Raw genomic sequence first — 23,538 nt, forward strand, 5'->3', positions numbered from 1 at the left:
TTTATTAGGGTCATTTTAAGGTAAAATATTATCCATAACAGAACATGATGAATTTCAAAAAGTGACTTTGGTACTTGGTTAGCTAAAAAACTTTTCCCCAGGTAGTTTAATCTCCATTTCTATTTAGATTGTTTTAAAACAGTTTTTATAGCGACTGTACCTACTATAGTACACACTTTATTTAACACTTTCAAGGTCAAACAACAAAAAAAACTATTTTAAAAACGATGTACTTCTGTAATTCAACTATATTCCCTTATATCTATTAACGTACAAACAGCTACGAATTTTTTAATATGAACAGAAATTCATTCATCCATACAAGTTGAAGTTATTGAAATCGAGTACGATATTTACGTATAAATTCTTCAATGGCTCTTTGACTAGCAATAGCACTTTGAGTTCCGCTCATCTCTTTGTCGATATGTGTCGTCTTGAAGTACTGAACCGTTGGGCTGGTCTCACGGAGGAAGGAAAGATGGCGGAGATGCAAGGCAGGTAGGTCAGGCGTCTCCTTGTAGGTCAAGCAACTAACGGTAGGCGTGATCAGTTACGCAAACTAACGAGGCGTTTGGATTCCTGGTCAAATCAAGACATATCTGTCAAAGGTTTGTCTTTATTAGTTGGTGAGTTTATATGTTCCTGGTTCCCTGAACACCCGCATTTTGGCGCGCTACTTTCTTTGGAGATTTTGCGTTATGATATCTTCTCTATTCATTTTGTTCTCCGTGGCTGGTCTAGACAGATCAAGCGTGGAAATACACGACGTTTCTACCTAGAAGTTTACAGGAAAGTGGTCACAGTTTTACTAGTTTCGTGGTGTGTAGAGTTATTTATTGTCTTGTCTGGTTAAAACAGTGTATCTTACCTGTCTAAATCGTAAGTAAGTGAGAAGAAAAAAGAACTTTTATAGTCTGAAGTCCACTCTTTATTAAAAAAAATATGTACCATTAGTAATTTTTAAAGAAATAAAATCTACCAAACAATTTTACAATTGTTAAATTAAGCATACTGAATTGTCATTGAAACTTTTCTTTTGGATTTACTTTCCTATTTGAATTGACTCAATTTTGCAATTATTTGTTCAAAAGTAATTGCTCTATAAGACTGCTTAAATAGAATATTTATCTTTCAATGTCTCGAAGAGACGTCAGTTACTTCAATATTGGCCTTATATTTTCCTTCTTATTATTAAACACAAAATAAAGTTACACGAACGAATAAGGCCCAACTTCACTGACAACATAAGCGTTTTTCTTAAAATAACAGTTTTCTTAGAAAACTGAATTATAAACATTTGTTTTAAAAAATGACATTTACGTTGTACAACCATATATAAATTTTTACACAAACTTTGATTCTATACTCTATGTTTTTAATAAGTTAAACTCCAACGCCGCCTCTATACTTTTCAACTACACACCTATCGGCCATTTTCCGCTCTCACAAAGGTGGCGAGACGCATCGAACAATTAGGTCGCCGTGTAACCAGTATAGAACGCAGGAACGGCCAGCCATTCATGTGATAGTAACAGCTTTGACGGCTTAGCATGAAGTAGGTGACGCTACAACTCGATCGCGATGTACCACTTGAAATAAATACGGAGGTATGTGAGAGCGTTCCACTGGATACATCAAAGGGATCGGAACAGCGGAACAGCTATTGTGGAATAGGTATTTTGTGCCGAGTGATATTAAAGTAGTGATGCACTCTTATCGAGTGGTGCTGGATAGGTGATTCGATTGTATCGTTCAAATTGGAACGAGTATTTGAAAATGTGCGCGTGATGAATTTGGTAGCAAAGATTTGTCAGCATCTGAAAGACTGACAATTTAAAGCATAGTTTGAGAAAGTTGGCTTTATCAGCTGTCCCAAAACGTATTTTAATGTAAATCAGCAATAACTGAGCAAAAGTTTGAACAGATTTGAACTCCTGACCTTATTCGCGATGCAACGTCAGAGCAATAATTAAATTAGCATCATAAGCCTCCCCCCCTCCCCTTCCAAGATTTAGTTCTGAGAATTTGAATAATTTTCTCATGAGCTCTTTCTCTTCTATCAGGAACAACAAAGACGAACGAAATTAAGATTGTGACCCCTAATTGTTTTCCTTCTGGGTTGGTTGTTATTTTGACACGGTTTTTTACAACGCGGTTCCTGCTACACTTTTATACTGCCCTTATGTATGTACTACCCTTATGTACTACGCTTATAAACCACTCTTATGTACTACCCTTAAGTACCACTCTTATGTACTACCGCCTCTTATGCCTTTGCGTTGCGCGCTATACCTAGTTCCAACTGAAGATACAGGATACGTTTAACCACATATTACCAGTTACAACTGGCTGTAGCCGGCCAAAGATGTAGTCTTCGCACTTCGGGCTTTAGATCAAAACCTCATTATCAATTTCATACTTTCTTTTAAAACATTTCCATTCCAATTTTTTAAATGAATACAGATATAACATGAACTTGAGGTCCTCGTATAAATGTGCCGGCCGCGTCCGTACCTGTCTTGAATAATTTAAGCTCAGACTACCCGCAATTTGAGCATATTATAAGCGGAGAGACTAAAATTAGGCGCGGTTGCCATGTTGATGAAAAAGATTTCTTTATGTGTACCTATTAGTTTTTTTTTTGTTTCGGTAGCATTGACCTTGAACAATTAATAATCTGACATCTGATTAAATTCTTAGCACAGAGTAGGTACATAATTTAATGAAAAAAAAAATACCATTGCACCATTTACCACCACGATAATACATACCATTACATAACCAGCCGTATTACTTTAGTGACATCGGCGATTAGATAACTGAAAATTACAAATATGGTCATAAACTTTCACAACATAATTTACCGAAAAAAAAAAAAAATTTCTATACAATTTACTAACCTACAGTTTAAAATACTAGCCTCTTTTGTTTCTGAATTGTACTCAAGCTATACCAACTTAAATAAATAAAAAAAACCTATGTTCAAAACACGAGTGGACCTACGTTCAGTTGTTTGTACAGAATTATGTCCACGGCAACGTATTTTATTATAGATCGTGTATCATCAATCATTTGTGTCAATATCAATAAGTTGCTAAAGCACAGAGTATTTATTTGTTAACTAGTGACTAGTCCTGGCTTTTCGTGGAAAATTTTTCAATATATTTGTGTTGAAATTTGAAAGTTTCTATTAGGCAATATTGTATGTAACTGCGGATTACATTAACGGATCCATCCGTTCTTTTGGGTTTGGAGATTGGATTTTAACATTAGTTTCATGTAAATAAAATCTAATCGAAAAAAAAATATGGGCCGGTTATTGTAATCCGCTGTTAGACGAATAAGCAAGCTATAGTAGTCTATAGTCACTCAAAACCCAAAAACTGTAGTCACGATGACTGGTTGGACATTCTAGTTGAAAAAAAAAATGTATTTGTGGGTTTACTCTGAACACAAGAAATATTCAACCTAAACACAAGCAAAGTCAAGGTCAAAACATGTGCAATACCCAAGGGCCTCCTAAGGAGCTTTCCCCAGCCTTTGTAGGTTCAAAAGGGATGGAAACGCCCTACCAAGTAAGCTTACTGAAAAAATATGTTTTTGGCGACCTGAGGGATCGGCCCTACTTTGTAAATGGTCAGTTTTGAAATACATTTTATCAAGAGAGATTTGTTTTGTTCCTAACTGTATTTTGTCAATAGATATTAGGCTTTACGAGTCCTGTTTCGTTCTTGTGTTTCGGGCTCGATAAAATATTCAGGCAGAAATGTGTCTCTAGTTGGGAAGGATTTTTGTCATAGTATAGCGCTGGTCAAAACATAATGTAATATAATTCTTAAAAGTTATTGTCATACTAGCAATTTAATTTTGTTTTTTTGGGAATCAGTTAAATGCTTCGAATTTTCAGATCGCGTTTGTCCATCAATGGACGTCTTTCGGCTGAAACGATGACGACGACAGATCGAAACCTAGATCTTTCGATTCTTCGACCATTTCGCATACTACCATGATGACATAAGGCCGTCTACACATTTGCGTACAATGACAGCGGCGCGTCCGCGGCTCGCCTGTAATCGATCGCGCGTCATCAATCACCCGTGTCTCGTCGCACTGTTGCCGGAGAGAGCGGTTTTGTGCGTTTTATTAGCCGCTGTCCATCGGCTATGAATATTAGTCATCGTGTGTAGACGGCCGAGTGGGTGGTGATAATGTGGTGGTCATTTAAGTGTTATTGATTGAAGTTGGATGGTTGGATGGACACATTTTTTTAAATGTTTTGCTGTAAAAATGAGTTTTCTGTTTTAACATTTATTGTGTTGTAATCGTGTCTATTTTTTATTAATTTCTGGAGTCATTTCTTGTAACCTATTTATCATTGTGATCAGCCATTTTATCGTCCCACTACTGGGCACAGGCCTCTTCTGACACAGAAAAGGATAAAGCGTTAATCACCGCCCTTGCTCGATGCGGCTTGGTGATGCCAGGCTTTACAGTCCACGTTTCCTCGAATTGTTTTCCTTCAACTTTAGTCACCCATTGATTTTCAATACATATATAGGAACTAGTTTATACGACATGATATATCTACTTGTCTTTCAATGACAGCTTAAATGAAGATTTCACAAGAAAGCCTCAAACAGAAGTAGGTATCTCTAAATATTTAACCCTTTCAAAGCTTATGGATGGGTACAGAGTACCTATACCTCATACTGTACTAGGCAAGTCTAGTATTATAGTGTACGCTACGAGTATTTCACGGCGTGTTTTGCTCTCGGCGTTGATGCGGAAATAGAACCGGCTATTATAAGCGCAGACGTTTCTAGAACATTTGTTTGCAACTTGCACATAATTTAACCATAAATTAATGTAACTGCGTGGGCAAATTATGCCGCTAATGTATTTGCATGAAATATGTAAGTGAAAGAAACAATTTATGATGTTTTAAGGCGCTTATGTAGTTCAGATATTATAAATATTTAACTATATAGACCTACAAAGTATAGCTTACAGATGCAGACAATAATTAAGGGGAATAGAAAATAATTATGGGAACTTTGACACGTGGTGTCTAACCCGTTACTTACACCACTTTCTAATGAATATGTAACTAAAACTATAATTAGATGTCTAAAAACTGTACATTTAGGTACTTAATTAGCATTTAGCTATTTTAAAATGACATTTCAAAATTATAGTTGTATAATGTTATCGTATTCAAAAATATAGGGTCACCTACTTAAAAAATTAATTACCGAATAAAAAACACACAAAAAAAACTAAATCCGATTTCATCCTAATATAACTATACGGAGGTGTCAGCGGGGGGGTTAATTAAAACGCTCGCGTTGCACGGTTGACACGCGACGCGGTATGTCGTCCCGTTGCTTAGCAACCGAAAGCTTTGAACTGCACGCTACTACTCACACACTCCACATCGAGGAATTTTGGCTATTTTTGCACAGTTTAATGAACCGTTTTTGAGTTTATATTCGGAGGGGTGAAATCAGTTGATCAAATGAGGGGCGTGAATTAACTGTATATCGAGATGAGTGTGATAAAATTGGCGGGATTGATTTTGTTTGAGCGTAGGTACATCAAATGCTCGGTAACTGAGTTTGTTTCATGGTGAATTACCGTAGTAGAATCGTGACGATTCATGTAAGAGTCTCATGTAATCAGCTTGTATACTACAGGAATATTACAAGGTTATTGTACTCTTTTCCGCGCTTACAGCCATGTCGCCATAGCCGAAGCCGGATAACCTCCCGCAGACGGATAAAATGTAGCATGCGTCCTTTATCTTGTCATGAAAGACGGACAAACAGATACTTTCGCATGTTCATTAACTAGCAATGTTTTTTGCCTTAGGCTTCTGTAAAAGGCCTTTACTCTATATCATCATTCCCAATAGTGTAACTATGATGCGACCTAATTTGATACACGAGAGCAACATCTTAACAAAACACATTGTGTCGACGGCCGTCGCTCGCAATTCATACATTATGCATTGACGGGTGGCTACCGTTTCCACGGCACCTGGGATCGGTGACACCTGCAAACGAGCAATGTACGTTGAAATGCGAGAAATTCCCATCAGCGATTCGATAAAGTGGGCGTTTGTTAACAGGGTCAGGAGTGCTGCGTAGATATACTGGTTGGGGATTGTTAATCTTCACTTATACTGTATTTTTAATAATATTGGTTTATAAGTAAATTTTATAGTGTTTTGATAACATTTCAATATTAAAAAAAAATCGATGTATAACTCAGTTTTGATGACATGTGAAACTTAACTTTTTCCCGCGATTCTCTTTCGCCCTCGAACACTACAGAAACAACACGCTCTCTATTGAAATTTAGCATACCACAGTCTTGAGAGTCATATCTTATAAGAAGTCTGAATTTCCGTAATAATATATTTGTTTAGTAACAGACAAACAAAATTGTATTTATTTCTCGGTAACGTGCATCAAAAGTTTGACTATCATTACTTATTATGACTGTCTTTAAAGTGTGGAGTTATATGACACAACGAATTTCAAAATAAACTACGAAGACAGGTTCCACTAACGTATGCGATAAATCTCACCTTACACTTGCAGTTTTTCTTTTCAACAGTCTTGCTAAATACTGACAGGATCTTAATCAGTTTACAAAGTAAACCGCTTTACGTAATCGAGTCTTACCATCTCGAATTTGTTTAATCGCCCGTGTGTAGGGAGCTTTACTCGTTAGAGGTAGCTTATGGAGTTTCAACTTAAAATTTACTTTGTTATTTTATAAAGTGACTAGTTTTTGATTATAGTATGTTTTATGTTGGGAAAATATACGATTTTGTCACCAGAGTTAGAGGTAGTTGGTATAAATATTGCTCTACTCAAAAGATCGACTGATATGGAAACAAATGGAGGCTTTTGCCTAGTAGTAGAACAGTTCAGGCTAAAAAAATCTGCCACAGTTATTACTCTGAAAGTTTTTTTTACCCCCCAAAAATTAATTCATAGGTAGGTTGCATTTGCCATCAAAAAGTCATAATGTACATATATGTATCAATAAATGAACATTTTGTCCAAAAATACCTTTTTCGCTTTATATTCGGTGTTAATTAAAGTACCTGCATTCAATCATATTCTCGTAAATATCCACATTTTGTATGGCCCGCCGAGTTTCATGCAACAATATTATAATTAATTGGCCAGTACCATGACTGATGTGCCGTGGACGCGAAATTAAAACATATTTAATTCGTATTGACACTGGCCGTCGGCAGAAATGTACGCTTTGTAATTAATAAAGTTACTATTTAAATATTAATTATGGAATGCCAGTCACAGATCGGCTTGTCAAAAGATTGGAAGGGATATCGTTTTAAACTATTTTTTTTTTGATTTCATAGTAATTTGGAAATTAAGTTATTGGTTGGTTGTTATTCCTCTGAAATAAGGTGAAAATAATTTACTCAGAGGATTATTCTATACTTCTTCCATAACTGTTCTGAATTGTATACGTAGTAATTCCATTTATCTAATCATCCCCACGCGTTTTCCAAACGCTTGCAACCACAGCGAACAACGGGATCATTCGTATGTACCCCTCCTTTTTTTGGTGGGAAATCATCAAATAACCCCTTGCGCTGTGGGTTACCAGTGTGAGGGAGTGTCAGACTCTTACTAATTGGAACCCATCATGTTCCTTCTTAAGCCCTTTATGTACCTGGGTGGGCCGCGGTAACTCTCGAACAATCCCACAGCCCTCGCATTTGTAACCTGAAAGCAACATATTACTCGACCTATAAGTATTGAATCGATAACAAAAGAATGTGACATCGTTAATCAATTAACTCGTTCGAATTTAATAAATAAAATAACATCGATTTGTGCTCTCGATACTAATGTTATTAGGTAATTACGGGTCGCGACGGCTGGCGTTCATTACAGCACAGATTTCAGCATTTTATACTTGATTAACATTTCCCGTGACCCGGTTAAAATCAGGTATCCATGTTAATGAGATAGGTATGTATGTGCTCATGATGTGAAACTTTTCATAAATTGAAATTGATCCAGCAGTGGTGATGCTTTGGTTGGTATATTGGGAAAAATTATGAGTGAGAGTTTTCTACATATAGGTAAAATCTTCCTAATATCATTAAAGATGAAAGAGAGATAAATAATTTTGTTTTTGTTAAACAAAATAGTTTCATGTAAATAATATTCATTTTTGTTAAAAATAAATGTTACATAAACAAACACCGGACATAAACCAAAATTTCATTATTCAATTAATACATTTTAATGCTGAATAAAAAAATGCGACGTTAAAAAAAGTATTCTGGAATTGTATTTTTTAAATGAAATTTAATAACCAAAAATTGGAATGTAGGTACACATCACATCATAATAGGCACGTTAATCCTGGATTATTATTTAAAACATTGAACATAAAATGTTAATAACCTGATGTAAAATTAAAAGCATCGAAATAAAATATCGGAAAAATCAAAAATGCATACCTCACAGATTTTCTGATAGTAAAAATGCACCAATCAGAATGTTTAAGTATCTGAATTAACGAATCTTTATAGGTAATTTCGAATACAGCTTTTGTCCAATCCAATGAAATACTGTTAATTTTCAGTCGCACAAATTATAATTATTTCCTGGTTTCAATAGTATTAAAACGTATCAGTTTTAGGAATTATGGATTTAATGGTGTAATTATTAATCATTTATTTCAATGCTTTCAATATCAATTTCATTTGACTATCAATTATATCGATACTTCATTAATAATACGATTTGCGTTTGTATAATTATTTGTAAACTATAAGTGTCTGATATAATTATCACTAATATCAATTACATATGAGTACATCAACACCCAGTTAAAATTTCAAGCAAATTCTAGAACAAAATATAATTACAATAAATCGCCTCATAATAAACTGAAAGCCCAACACAAACAAAGGCGATAATCGTGTTAAACCATCGTCTCCCTTTAACCCCCTTAAAACAAAACACTCGCTAATTCGCGCTAAAACAATTATCACGGCGAAATTATTTCGTCACAAATCAATTGACGAAGAAGATCACGGCACACGGAGATTTGTTTAACACGGAGCGGGGAAGCAGGGGAAACAAAGAAAGGCTCGCAAAGGGCGGGCGGGGGCGAAGCTTTAGGCGGCCGGCAGTACTTGCCGAGCAATCGGCAAAAACGGACGCGTCACAACGTCCCGCGCTCCTCGACGCACGCTCGCGATAACAAGTGTTTGTGTTTATCAAATCATCAAATAAAACCATTTCGAATAAAGAATACATAATAGTGACGTCACTGTTGCGATGTTTTGTTCCCCAATCACGTGGTTGGTTGTGTTAAACGCCAAAGCGGCCGGCTCGTACGTTACATTGAACGGTGAGGAAGCTCTTTCTTAAATTATTTATAATTGCTTTATTGTATTACGTTGTTATTACCAGGATATTATGTAAAGCGACCCCAATTTGTGTCGTAAATTAATTTTCGAAAACGCCCGGTCGAGGTTTATAGGAACGCTCGAATATGGCTTACATCGGCTTGATATTACGATTTCTGTAGTGAAACTCATGAAAATGTACCAGGAATATGTGTTCCTGAAAAGATTTTTACTGATAATTGCAGGAAAATTTCGATGTTGTTAATGTTTTGGTTTGATCACATTGTAAACATACAGTTTTGTAATGATTTGTGCCCGAATTTCACTTTATTAATCATCTACGCGGTTGTATTTTGTTGATTTCTTATATTATTTAAGTGATAATGAAAACAAATCACTGTTATTTCATAAAAATCACGAAGGAAGACTTTCAACGGAAAATTGGTTCAACTTCAGCTTTACAGAAATGATACAGTGCTGTTTACAATGCCGATTTCTTGATATTTTGGTAATTATTACGTTATTTTCGTCAATTAAGTTGTGTTAGAAATAGAATTGTGACATCTATTAATCTTACAGTTTGAAGCAGTTACAAAGCAATCACATTTTCGAGATTAAAGTCCAGGTTCAGGGTCAGTCCAGGGTTTCCAAAAAAAAACGATTTAATTTAATAAATACTCTGTGTTATGCCTAATCTCTATAGGTAAATTCCAAACTAATTCAGAATAAGATTCTTTTTAATAATAAAAATGATGTAACAGGTAACAAAACATTTTAATATTAATTCAGATTTCACTTTTCAAATCTACGCCATTATTGCATATTGTACCTTTAAAAATAAATGATCCCAACCATTTACTTTTGTTATTTCCTTGCATAATTTTCTTTTATTGGAAAAGTCGTCAGTCAAAAATATTTTCGAAAGTTGCAATATACACTTGTTTACGCTATGAAACAGCAACTGTAGTCAATTGAATGTCAGTCAAACCTTTTGATGATTTTATAACCAAAAATACTCTTTTCCAAAGAAGAGTAATATTGTTTACTTTAAAACATACATTATTTAGTCAATGCTGGTTACAAGTAAACATCACACATGAAAACATGATACAACATAATTAAAAAACTCTAAACCTTACATAATACAAAATAAATATTATTTACAACCAACAAACAGATTTTCAACTGAAAATTAACACGTAATCCAAACACATAATATTTGCACACATATTAAATTTGATTGACCCCTTATATTTGTTTTCATACAAAATCGTAAATTGCCAGGATACTGCAAACATGATGTTCGGCACGTTTGATTAGTTAAATAAAATACAGAAATATGGTTTCAATCAAATGGCAGTGGTATTGATTAAAATACCTTTCAAAAGGCACTGGTGCCTGCAGGTGGATGAAAGAGATATGGTGTGACAGTTCTAAAATATTCATGCTATGTTCCCACTGGATTTTGTGCTTTGTTTGATAGAAGTTTTAGAAATAAATGTAATATTTAGGAAAGTACTATGTAGAGACTGATCGCTGATTCAGGGCCTCCCTGCAAGCCTTTTTACTGTCACGAACTTGGTTGTACTTGAAGATTAGGAGAGGTTTATTCTAGTTTTAATTTTTGAGGCTCATATACGAAAAAGTGGTATATTTAGAATTGATGGATGGTGGATGTATGTATAAGCTTTAAAAAAATATATGTATACAGTTTTGTTAATATTTTCAATTGCTATAAATACAAAACTGCCCATCTCTTCTGGGAATGAAGCCTAGATGTTACATTTAATAAGGGACGAAAGGCAACATTTATAAAGTCGAAACATTTATTTTGATTAGTTCACTCACAGGTTTATTAATCTAAACCCACGCAGATTCACGACGCCTACTTCAGTGAGTAACCAAAAAGAAAATGTAGGTAGTTACTTATAATAAAAACCTACTTTTGATATATAAAAGCTAACACAATAATTGGGCCATTAAATGTGTCCTAATTATTGTGGTATTTTAAGATTAAAACCATTTACCTCTCTTTACCTCTCTTCATCTTCTATTCTTCAACGCTTAAGAGTGCCATTTTAACATCTTTGCCAATCGCTACAGGTAGGCTGAAGCCAGAGAGTCCAACAACCAGTCTTATCAAGGGGTATCAAGTTGCCAGGGTAACCGAGATAAGAGGTCATGTAGGCAGTCAGTTCATGTAAAAAACTGATACTCATTTGCATCCACTAGGACTGGAAACCGACCCCAACATGGTTGAGAAACAGATGATGATGATGCTAAAGGTCTATCCTAGTTTTACTGTATAGTTGACAAGCCATACCTACTATTATTATTTACATGTAAATAATGAGAATCAAACGCTAAATATTTTTGCAACATTGTTATGTGCATCTTCTCTGACAATGCATAACTTAGTTCAGCACCAGGTACATGCATCCAATCAAAAGCCCTGGAGATGAAAGCTGTGCTCCTTTCGCCTACTCTCATCTTATATCTGAGATAAATATCTTTATGTCACAGTTTCCATCGTTAAAATGTATTGTTCTCGTTTTCTCAGTACCGCTACCAACGTTGTCTTTATATTAAATATATCCATTTTTTGTAATAGATTACAGAGGTAGTATGTTTTTTGTAAAATTTTGTTTGGAAAAAATTAAACTGTATTCTTAATTATTTATTGCAATTTAAAAATGCCATAGCAATTCGTGTCTGAAATAATTTTGCTCATATTTTTAGTAAAAATACAATTTTCATTTTCTCCATTTATTATTTCGCTAGTCGTAATTAAGAATCAATTTGCTTTCCTTTTAAATGTATGTTAGAAGTCAATGAACTAATAAAAATAAACGTTTGAATATAAAATATTTTTCCCTAAAGCCAAGTGATATTTTCCCAGTCACATCAGAAGCCAAACCCAAAGACAAACCAATTCCTTTCATCTAAACGTTCAACAAATCGTTTTAAATGTCCCATTTTACTCTCAATAGCATTTATCCCCAAAGAAGAGTTTTTTTCCCCACAATCTGCTAATCGCGCACACTGTGCCGATCGCACAGTGGTACATTTTCTCAAACATCAAAGCATTTAAATTGTACGTCAAATTCGCCAAGAATTTTGCCACCATTTAATTGAAAATGAATGCTAAAAATATTTTTTCCGCCTTCTCTTTATTTCTCAGGAATTTAATTTGGCTTTTTAGTTAATGTTTCTTGGAATTGCTAGTAATGTTGAGCGAAATATTTTGGTTTTATTGGTTGCGAGAAGTTTGGTTGTAAAATAAATATTGCGTTGAATATTGGTGAGCAGTAAATAATGATTTTCTGGAAACTGAGAATTAGCTTCACGTTTCCTAGAACAGAAAATTATTGTAATGTAAAAATCACTGTAGTAATATATTTCTCATCATTATAATGTTAACCTAAATAAGAATCTGTGATTGACCACAAGTCAATCAAAGTTATTGTTTATTTTCTGCAAAGAGCTTTCAACGAGTTGACAAGTTATCGTCACCTCAACAAGAGGTTTTAATTACCTAGATAAAATACCGTGTTAAATAAATAAATTTCATTTCATTTCAAATGTCAAAGACTGTATTTAGTTACAACAATATTTTTTTTCACGTTTTGTCGCTGGTTCTTGCTGTGTAAAACCTGCGTACCAAGGGAACTATTTTCCATATCATGATAGAACATAGCCTATCTTCTTATATATAAAAATGAATTGATGTTCGTTAGTCTCACTAAAACTCGAGAATGGCTGAACCGATTTGGGTTATTTTGGTTTTAAAATGTTCGTAGAGGTCCAGGGAAGGTTTAAACGATACGAAGTTTGTTGGGTCAGCTAGTGATAAATAAATATGCTCCCCATTGCTTAACGAATATTGGTTCAGTTGATCCAGATACTATACAAACTTTACCTCTATATCATATTAATTTATTTGTATATCCTGAATTAACCAAACATTACTTAATTCATAAACCACAAAACAATTTTTAATCACCAGTATACATTACGTAGATAACCATTAGCGGCGTATCGAGCCACGTTCAAAACATTTTACGTCAGTTCTTTGTTTTTAACAATCATTGCGACACGACACGAAACGGTTGGCCAACAAAGAAAATTGTCAAGTGCGAGTGCTGTTTTTATGTTGGGTTCAGAAACTATGAATACACGACATCATTAAAAAAATACATAATGTTTAGTATTAGGTATCTATTGATTTGCCTGCGTTCCGAGGTAACAACTTCACAAACAAAAATAGAAGAAAATATCCTGTGTTTTTCTGACATAACATAGGCTTTATTAAATAATAGTATAGGTTCAAAGTTTCACCTAAGCTGTTAAGATTCTTTTACGTAATTAACTTCTATTAATGCATACATTTACAAAATCTCCACTGTGGACTTTGCGTTTACAATACGTATTGTTGTGATGTCTTATACTATTTTTAGTGTCCACAAGCAGATAAGTTAGGTAATCAATTTGTATCAGTTTAGATCTCTGCAGTTTAGCAGAGGTCCAAACTGTAAAGTTGTACAATCCTGATTACAGGTCACTATTAACTGAAACTCTAATGACGCTATCCTATTAGCAAATTAGTGTTTCGGTGTAGTCATGTAGTGAAGAGAATCTTCTCACACAATTAGTATCAAAGTTTGAGGCTTTCTACGTTTTAAAAGGGAGAAGAACTGGCACCAAAGACAAGGCTTTTCCTCTCTAAAAATTACGAGAAAAATATAATCAACTAGAAAATATATTTTTCTAAACACAGGTGAATTTTTGCATCTAGTATAAAAAACTAGTTAGAAAAATCGGTACACGTACCTCCTATTTCCAGACAGGTAGTCGATAATCTACCTCGAGATTTATGACCCAGCTGCAACCCTTTAAGCGTCCAGTTTCAAGACTGGACGTCGGAGGGTTAGTCTTACGTTATACAATCAAGGAGTGCTTGAGACAAGGAGTCTGGTGTAGCGTACATACGATATATGGTAAAGTGGATTGGAGTAAAAGGTGAACGGTATACGGTGGATTAATGAACTACATGTCAGAGGTATTGGGTTGCACTTGCAGGAATATAGGGGTAGTTTCTTGACGTGACTAGGATTTGCAACTTGCTGAGATCTAAGATCGAGCAATATGGTTAAGCAACGCTTAGCATGGTCTGGGTGACCATCATCTATGTCATAAAGAGTTGTTTTATGTTTCGGAAGACTCCTTAATTTATGAATTCCGGCTGTCAATTGAACATCTTTGTCACAATCGTTGGAGGAGCTATAAATCTGTCAACCAATCTTACCACGATGTATCGGGTGCCCCGAGTAACTGGTATTAGTAGGTCGAATGGAAGTCACAACCCATTTGACTATGAACATAATTTAGGTATGTTTTCTTACAATTTAAGCTCGTTTTCTTTTTCTTGATAACTTACGCTCTTACATACCCTAAGTAGCTGAAGCTAACCTACACATAACTTGAAGCATACAACACATCACTTGGCCGTCTCAAGTTAGACAATATCCTTTGGAGCGAGTGCAGTTATACTAAGCGGAACTTGGTTAAACGTGTGAATTTGCTTGAGTTTGTCGTACTGTAACCGTCTTGGCCAGTAATGAAACTAACTGGCTGTCGCGTGAACAGTCAGTTTATTAGGGGAACTGGATTTTGGGTAGTTTTGTTTGATGGCGTTGTCGTGATTGGCGTCTCAAAGACAATGTTCAGCAACGAATATTGGCAAGTTCTTTAGTATTTTTCTGATTTCTCTCGAAGTCAGTTGTGAGAGTCCTAATATACATAAACTTGATAGATGGGGATTAGATCAGTGTTCGCTCGTTTGATTTAAATATTATGCCTGTTGAGTTTATATTTTTGGTACTGGAGGCTTTTTCTCGTCATAATTAGACAAGATTAGCAAAGGTTATATTATTCTGTTATATTATCTCAATGTTTGAGTTTTGTTTTAGTTATCTGTCTGTTTTAAGAGCACGTAATTTGTATAATTACCAGAATTATGATCGTACCGCTTTGAAGATTAGAAATTAATGTTAATGCTTCAAACTTGACGTAAATTAAGTTTTCAACTGCAACAATTATGTTTAACATTTTATCTGAGCTGCTTTAAATTTTTCAACGACTTCAGTTACTTGAATTTTATTTTCAGAATAGGACTCGGTACTTTGTTTCCAGAACCACAAAACGTTAACATTAACTGTCTATTTTTTAGGAATTGTGTCCTTCATTAATCCTATCTATTTTATGGCAGCATTTACTTTTACTTATCCCCCACGCAAAAGCTCCATGCTATCCCATAATTAAAAAATACAACAAAATAAACATCCCACAATTTAAAAATTATTGCACACTATTTCCACAAACGGAACCCTCGCCCAAGGAATCCTGCAACCATTTTATCATAACTCGCGAAGTAATTACAAAAATAACTTGAATATTTCGCATAGCTGTGTCGCTATTTATTTTCGATAACATTGCGTCTACGGTCTACAGGCTACAGTCTACAGTCTACAGTCGACAGTCGACAGTCGACAGTTTTAATAATGTACGTACGCCCGTCCAATTAGGCCGGGCCCGATGTGCGGATATTATGTGAATTGCGTTTTTTGCGGTGCGGATATTTTATTAGTTTCAGCGTCGAAATTTTGAATGTGAATTGCTTTTGATGTTGCGTGCGCGGATAGGAACGTGGATTTGGGCTTTGATGATTAGGGTTTTGTTTTGTTTTTATAGTTGATAAGGTCGTGTTTTTGGGTTATGAAAGTTTTTTGATCAAATTATTTCTAATATTGACTATGTTATTTATTGTTATAGTAAAACTTTGAGTAAATTATTTCCAACCACCTTTAGCCTGTATGGATAACTAGCTATAACTTGCGCTGCGGTTCCATTCGAAGAACTTCCCGCATAAGAAAAGTTTATTTAAATCGGTTCAATTGTTTTGACGACGAAGCCGAACAGACAGACAGAGACACATTCACATTTATTATATGTATTAGTAAAGGTAGAGTAATATAGAAACAATACTCTACGCACATACATACATACTATTTAAACCCTTTGATACTAATCGAAATAACAGAGTAACGCCAAATTAAAACAATTTACCTCCAATTATAAAAATAAATACACCTTCTAACTCCTATGCCGCTCAGTCACGCGGCTGGCCGAGGCGTCGCGACGCGGATATATTACCGCGAAATAATAACACGTCTGTGAGCGCCCTTATGCACAACCGCCGGCCGTTGTAAGGAAAAGTTATAAGCGGTTATTTTGTTTAATTTAGTTATAATATAAAAATCTGATCTAAATATCTACAACGAAAAATTTTTAAACTAAAAAACACGCTATTAATTAGATTTGTAATGAAGTTCCTTAGCTAGTCATGTATTATCAGCACAACTCGAGAGTGTGTGCAAAATTTCATCGTAATCGGAGACCGGGAAATGGGTCAAATTAAGATTTTAAGATTTTTTTACATTACAAGTGAAGCTAATATAAGCGTGTTCAAAGAAATACACCTTCATACACCTATGTCGCTCGGTCACGCGGCTGAGGCGTCGCGACGCGGATATATTACCGCGAAATAATAACACGTCTGTGAGCGCCCTTATGCGAACACCGCCCGTAACAAGGAAATTCAGTGGCGGTTAGTGCGTAATTTATATTAGTGTTTCTGGTAATAAGCGGTTGTTGTGTTTAATTTGGTTTTTAATTGAATTATTTCGGAGAATGGTTGTTTTTGAATTAGTATTGACTCTTCAATGCTACGGAGAGGAAAAACTACTGATTGTTTCAACTTTTATTTTTAAAACCGCATTTTTGTCTTTTAAAGACTTGTATATATTTAGGTACTGTATTACATAGTTTATTTAACGTCACTTTAAACTAGAGTTGTTAAAACATTAAATTCCTTCAAGTGCCAGTTATATAATCAAAATAATTGAACAATATTAAATACATTTATTGGTGTCGAATTGCTTTACAAAAAACTTCCTAATTCATTAAAAAAAATCTAATGTACCAACATAATCCTGGGCCATCAATTTAACACAGAATTAATGCCTGCTAGAGGGTACAGTTCCCACATTAATATTGAATATTCGCCGTGCAGTCTATTATTCATAGCTCTATGAGAATACCAGCATTTGTTCTATAGAAGAAGGTCATTTTTATTCATCGATCATTGCGAGGTTAAACCAGTTAGAAGTAATCGTATTTTTATTGATTTGATTTTTTTAAAGTAAGTATACCTGCTTTATTCTTTCGACTATATTTGTGGAAATAAAAGCAGCATTGTTGTGCCTTTAATCATATTCAGATGTATAAGGGTCTTGGAAATGATGATGAAAAGCATCTCAAGCCATCATTATTTAGTTAAAAATACTAGTTGTTTTGCCGCAGTTTCACCCGCGTCCTGTGGGAACTACTACCATTCCTGGATATAATATAGATTATGTTAGTCGGGAAGAGTGTAGCTTTCTGACAGTGAAAGTATTTTTCAAATCGGTTCAGTAGGTTTCAGAGCCTCTAGAGTACAAACAAACAAAAAATGTTCCCTCTTTATTATATTGGCATATATCTAGATAATAATATTTATGAAAACTAAACCTAATATAACACTTCCTTTAAAACAGAACCTAACTCACTTTATCTATAGTACTCGTACCTGAACATAGCTATACGTCTGTTTCACCACACTGTATCTCAGAAACTCATTACTATTGATCACAATAGAATCACGGCGGATCTCGGGACAACTTGGGTTGTATGAATAAATTAAACGCCGCCCGAAATGTAAGGTCACTACCGACTCCGCTAATGGCTTAGTTTTCGTAATTATTTTGTTTCGAGGAAGTATTGTGGTTGTTTATTTGGTTTTGATTGGTTTGAAGTTGGTTATTATTTTTGTGTGTTAAACTCTTGTGGGTAAAATCGTTGTTTTAATTGAGATTGTGACAAAAATATACAGAGTGTATCTTATCTCATCATCATCATCATCATGCGTATGATACGTAAAAAAAATGTTTTTTTTTAAACAAAGTAAATAGAATACAAATGTGCAAGAAATAGAACACCATATAAGAGTCAGTCATTCGCCATAGAATATCATAAAGTATATGTGATAGGATCTATTGTGATTAGGTACGACAAATCCGATATTTCGTCTGAAAAAACATTTTTCAAAAAATCTTTGCTTTTTACAAAAATAATACACAAAAACTAACCATTTAATTAGTTTGATTTATAACAGGCCTATATTAAGATATTACCAACACATTCTTGAAACATAAATCTCGATACGTGTAAAAGTGCTACGCCCCCTACGCCGTAGTGCGTGCTACGCCGTAGCAGAGTCCAGCGGGGAGCCTAAATTAAAAAAGTTTAACCGTCCGATATGTACGTAACATGTAGGCAAATTAAAAAAAAAAAGAAGTTTGGGTTTAAATCGCAAGCTTCATTAGGTCTGGCAACTTTTCAATGGCTGGGTAGACTTTTATTGAATTTTTATGTTTTTTTTAATTGACGTTCCTAGTATGAGAAGTTTTTGGGAATAATTAAATTCATATGTCAATACTAATTATGCCGAACTGCCGATCTGTCCCGAGTTCGATTCCCAGTACAGTCAACATTTGAGTGATGAACATGCTTGTTGCGGTCCATTTATAAGTATACAAATATATGTAAAGTATATGTTATCAGTTATGTTAGCACCCATAACACAAGCCTCTAAATAGCTTATCATGGGGCCAACCGACTATGAGTTTAGGTGTCGCTATATTCATTTATATTAAACAGAAACAACATTTCAGCGTCTCGTACTGCATTCGAAATTAAAATCAAATCGATTAACCAATCGAATTGAAATCGATTCAACAGCGAGTCACGCCAACTTCAAAGCGATAATCTTCCAATCTATCATTACAAATGACATTGCAATGCTGACACACATATTTATGTTGCAGCGTTGATCTGCAGATAGGGTTTGTACACGAAATTATTATTTTAACTGTCAATTTTACTATTGTGTAGAAACAAAGATATACTTATGTCGGTAGTATACTTGTGTACATTTATTCTAAAGACTTCAGAAACTTTCTGTTTAAACCTACCGTCATCAGCCGTTTAATCTTAGAAAAATCTAAATGATTTATCGATTCTGTTAGACATACCTACTTGTAATCGATGTAATTATTATTACACTAATAAAATTCAATTTTCTAACCATATGGTGAGTTGCACCATTTAACTATGTATATCGATAACCATTTTCAGTTGTCAAATCGCCGATGTGACCAATGAGACCATCACGGCTAGTTATGGTTTGGTTATCATTATAGCCAAATGCTGCAACTCATCCTTAGTACATCTATCATAGATCTTATTTGAACAAGCAGAGTATAATTTATTTATTTAAAATACATTTATCAATGATAAATGTAGCTGAAAGCCCTATAAAACATCTGTCGGCGCGTGCGTCGAAACTTGGCATGAAACGTCATACCAATAGCATGAGTCTGTCTATGATGTTACGACGCTATGTCGACAATCTGATGATTGATATACCCTCGTATTTGTCTAGATTTATTCTCTTTGTCAGTTTATTTGACGGTGTAAGGACAATTTGTGACAGTTGTTATGCGTTTTAGAATTGTTGGGTGCAGTAATAAATTAGTAAACAGTCAGTGGCTGATAAAAAGGTGAAGGAAAACATCTTGAGGAAACCTGGACTATAAAGTCTGAAATCACCAACCCGCATTGAGCAAGCGTGGTGATTAATGCTCAATCCTTCTCCGTGTGAGAGGAGGCCTGTGCCCAGCAGTGGGACGATAAAAAAAGGCTGTAACTGTGAACAGTCAGTGGGACACTCAAATAAATAATGTACGACGTAGCAAAAGTTTTACTTAATTTTCAATTGGACTGACTTGTGTCAGAACATATTTTGAGTAAAACAGCGAGAGCAGCTATGCTCATATGACTTGCAATCAAAAAAATACAGGCAAACCTTGATTCTATTACTAGACCTAGTTTTTGAGCCATGTTATCGCTGTCATCTAATTTTAAATTCTGTTTTATGAACTGTTCGTAAAACACAACTTGTCGACACAAATTCTCCATTCAAAGTAATAACACGAACGATTGAAAGCCACGACTATTCGCCCTACACTCAAGCGGCTATAATACACGACTATTTCGAAATTATGCAAAATACTGCAAATTATATTCAAATGTGGCCCGCTTGGCCGTAAAACACTGATCAATCGGTGATACGGAACACGAGAACACGTGTTTTTGTCGCTTTATTAGTTTTATAGATAACACAGGTCAACAGCATTTTTGGTGCAAAGGTGAAATATACAATTTCTTGTAGGATATTAGATACGTAATCGAAGTCCAGAACATAGAGTTGCACTAGCACGTAGGGATTTAGAGATATACCCCTCCTAAAGTACCAAAAACGCGATTTTAACGATATTTGACGATTTTTTTGAAGTACAGCAAAATAGTTTTTTTTGTTTCTATCTATAGCATTATATAGTACCACTCTTCCCGATTGAAATTCATTTTTATTTCCAACGTTAAGAGTTTAAATTTTCATGAAATATGTATACAGCTACGATAGTTCGATCTTCCCTATATTTCATTTGGCCTGTTAGTATGAAAAAACTCCACTTTAGTTATAAAATGGTATATATCGGGAAATAAAACTCGCAAAAATATAAATTAAAATGGGGTTAATGCGGGGAAAGTAGTACTATATGATGCTTTAGTTAGAAATTCCTATAAAATTCTGCTGTCCCCAAAAAATGACATCAAATTTCATAAAAAAACGCGTTTTTGGTACTTTAGGAGGGGTATATCTCTAAATCCCTGCGTGCTAGTGCAACTTTATGTTCTGGACTTCGATTACGTATCTAATATCCTACAAGAAATTGTATATTTCACCTTTGCACCAAAAAAAAAATTATAATTTGTTGACCAGTGTAATTGTTTCAGGATTATCAGTGCGTTGTTTGGAATCCACTGATTTACAATCAGTAAATTCGGAGAGAAACTTTGAGGAAGTATACATTTTGTGAGGGTTTATTTATTACATAAATTATTTTGAATAAATCAGGATAACCGGCATACATGTTTCTTAATTTATTATTCTATCGATTTATAGAACAAAGGCTATCAATAAATAAAATAATGTGATTTCTAATTAAAACTTAACTAAAAAAAATACAATCACAGCGACACTCGCAAATTGGTCTCCTAAATCACCGAACTACAATCTCTGCCCACCCACAGACAGACGAAAAAACGTCGAAAACGATACGTGCTTCACCCATGGCAATTAAAGGGGATAAGCGCCAATAAAAGTGCTCGCTTTAGTTATAAATTGATCAAATTGCGGGATCCCGGCCAATGTATGGCTTGGGGAGACTTTTTCGGCCTTTAATAAAACAACCGCACATCTGCGCCAGAGGATTTAAAATGCAAAACATAATGATATAAAAATCAAATACTGTTACTAAAAAAAAGTTAAACAGAATTCAATGTCTGTCGAAATCAACTTTTGTAAGAACAGAATTTTAATTTAGTTCTATTTAGGGCTCCCATGTTTTTGTGGACGCCCTTAGAACCCACATGTTGACCTTTACTTGAGAAACCATAGTCATTAATTAATTTCGAATCTGATTCTTAAATGTTTTCCTGCAAGATGTGTACTAACGTAACAATGTTTTCCAAAATGCCTTGTGTATCCAGCTTCTATTCATAATAACTATACAACATGCATTCTTAACCAGTACAAAATTTGAAGTCTTGATCTCGTACTTAAACTCACAATCCAAAGAAAGGAACTGCCACTATGTTCCTTTAAAACAATCAATGTTCTATTCTATTTATTTTCGCTCAAACTCAACTCTAAGGAGTTCTATCGTCTGGAGCACTACACGAGCTGCCGCTGTCTATCCGTTGGTCACTTTATCCTCTGCACCACGATCCTGATTTAGCATCAAAAGGGGGTGTAGGATGTTCTAGGGTTGCCAGGAATAGATCATTTGGTTATGCATTGTAGTATGCTCCAAAGGAAGTGGTGGATTCTCATATTAAAAGGATCTCTGGTTTGGTCTCGATTTGGCAGTCCTTTTGTTTGGGTTTGCAGTTTTTTGGAGACCAATAATTTTATTCCACTCTATTATTTTTTATTGCACTCGCATATGCTTTTAAACGCGCACAATACAGGTTATATTCAAAGGTGAGCTTAACCCAGAGTTGGGTTCTCTAACAGCAAACCCTATCATTTTTTAAATTTTCTATTGTGCACATTGTTTCTTGTGAGTTATTTTATTGCTATTCGACAATATTGGCAAATCCACGAAATAGAGACGAGATTTTATATCATGTAAGCCTAGCAGCCCTAACAGTGATGCTTCTAAAAGTGCATCGGTACCCCACCACCCTTCACGGCCCATTAGATGCGTCCGCGGGAAATCGTCATTTGCATAAGCGGCTTGGCTCTCTGCACATAGTAATTGGGATCACATGAACGCGACCAATTCAGTTAGACACTTGTCCTCTCCCTGACACCTACAATATTTGGGATTACGCGGGGCCAGCGCTTAGGGATCGGGGCTCCCGATAATCCGGATTGTCCGGCGTACGTTTAAGTTGGCCTGTCCCAATGTTTGTTCAACACTTACGCGCTGCTCTTAGAGCTTTTAATCGCAGTGCGAAATTTGAATGTGATTTAAATTCGCCGGTACTTGTTACAAAATGAGGGGGGGTTAAATGACTGCTCAGCGCTGCCGTTTCGTGAATGTTACTCGAAATTTGCATTAACTTTGCAGCGGGTGCGCCGTGTATTGTTTCTTGACGTCGACATCTGGTTAAGCTAGGTTTGCGAATAAAATAGTAATAAATACGAGAATGATAAACAGAGGGGTCTTTGGAGCGTGCTTGTTGAGTGTTTTAGTATGAAGGTAAATACTTAACGGAGAACTTTCGTTTGTTTTCTAGTTACACTTTGTTTTGTAAGTCAAACAATGCAAGTTATCCATTTTGAGATACAAAAGGTTTGCAATATAATTTAATGAAGATTTTCTTGGACAAATCCTTAAGTT

At 35.0% G+C, this 23,538-nt stretch overlaps 1 protein-coding gene across 14 annotated transcripts in view; it reads left to right on the forward strand.

Annotated features, from left to right (window-relative positions):
- Positions 1-23,538, forward strand: part of LOC110373336 (CUGBP Elav-like family member 1) — a 376,248-nt gene that overhangs the window by 73,535 nt on the left and 279,175 nt on the right. For 3 of the 14 annotated variants that reach the window (XM_049840469.2, XM_049840471.2, XM_049840473.2), the window contains exon 1: positions 9,194-9,411. The exons of 10 other annotated variants lie outside the window; for them this stretch is intronic. The gene's annotated coding sequence lies outside the window, so the exon portion shown is untranslated. Of the gene's footprint in view, positions 1-9,193; positions 9,412-23,538 lie in introns of those variants that run through there. One more of the 14 variants, XM_021330585.3, reaches the window with a different exon arrangement.

The sequence above is a fragment of the Helicoverpa armigera genome, chromosome 13 (genome assembly GCF_030705265.1).
Source record: "Helicoverpa armigera isolate CAAS_96S chromosome 13, ASM3070526v1, whole genome shotgun sequence".
Lineage (NCBI taxonomy): Eukaryota > Metazoa > Arthropoda > Insecta > Lepidoptera > Noctuidae > Helicoverpa > Helicoverpa armigera.